Below are 1,149 nucleotides of genomic sequence, written 5' to 3' on the forward strand. Positions count from 1 at the left end.
CATTATAGCAAATATACCATACTAATGTAAGATGTTCCTAAAAGGGGAAACTAGGTGCAGAGTATATAGGAGCTCTCTCTACTATACAATTTTTCTGTAACACTAAAATTGTTCTAAAAAATAGTTTTTAAAAAATGATTTGAAGTTTTTAAAAACCAAACTAATCCTCATAAAACTAAAATTTATTACAATAAGAATAAAAGGGAAGAAACAGAGAAAAATTATCTCAGGAATCAAATTCCTCAAGACACATTTCAGCATCCTTTTATGAACATACTGACATCAGATCTGCTAGGAATAAAGTAGCAGAGCCCCCAAAGGAAAGGTAAGTTTCAATGTGCCAGAGAAAGGGAGAAGAGCAGTGGTTTGCAAATTGTAACAAACTGGATTGCATTCAAATTAGATAATGAGTGTCAGTATACTTCTAAGCAGTAAACCACTAAGCCAATGTTATTGTTACTGCAGAAAAAGGGAAAGGAAGATTCACTTCTTTTGTGCATTAATTTATCCCATAAACACTCATGAATTTCAACTCAGTACCAGGAGTCTGCCACAGTGGTACAGAAATGAACAAGACCTACCTTCCTACTTTTGCTATGAATCAGACGGTGAAGACAGCACCCTTATTAAAGACCAATAGCCACCTGTGAGCCTAGAGTGGAAAGTGACAGAGAGTGAGATAAATTATGTATTTGGTCCTCTCTCATCTGAAATACTCTGAAAGGAGTATTTCTGATGAGAGAGGACCAAATACATAATTTTACTGAAAGGAGTATTTAAGTAAAGTTTAAAAGAGAAGCGCCACCACCACCTAAACTTGGAACAGAGGCATAACTGCTACAAGGACTAAGATATGGAATGGTATTAAATAATTTGTCACTTAAAGCAAAAACAGAAAAATATTTAAGGACACAAACATTTTATTTCTTGAGGAAGAAACTACAGTATAGACATTTGTGTACAGAGACGATTTATGTTTCTTTTTTTTTCTTTCTGAGAGACAGTCTTGCTCTGTCGCCCAGGCTAGAGTGCAGTGGCACAATCCCGGCTCACTGCAACCTCCACCTTCTGGGTTCAAGCGATTCTCCTGCCTCAGCCTCCTGAGTAGCTGAGATTACAGGCACACACCACCACGCCCAGATAATTTTT

This window comes from Cebus imitator, unplaced genomic scaffold (genome assembly GCF_001604975.1).
Source record: "Cebus imitator isolate Cc_AM_T3 unplaced genomic scaffold, Cebus_imitator-1.0 Scaffold18, whole genome shotgun sequence".
NCBI classification, from domain to species: domain Eukaryota; kingdom Metazoa; phylum Chordata; class Mammalia; order Primates; family Cebidae; genus Cebus; species Cebus imitator.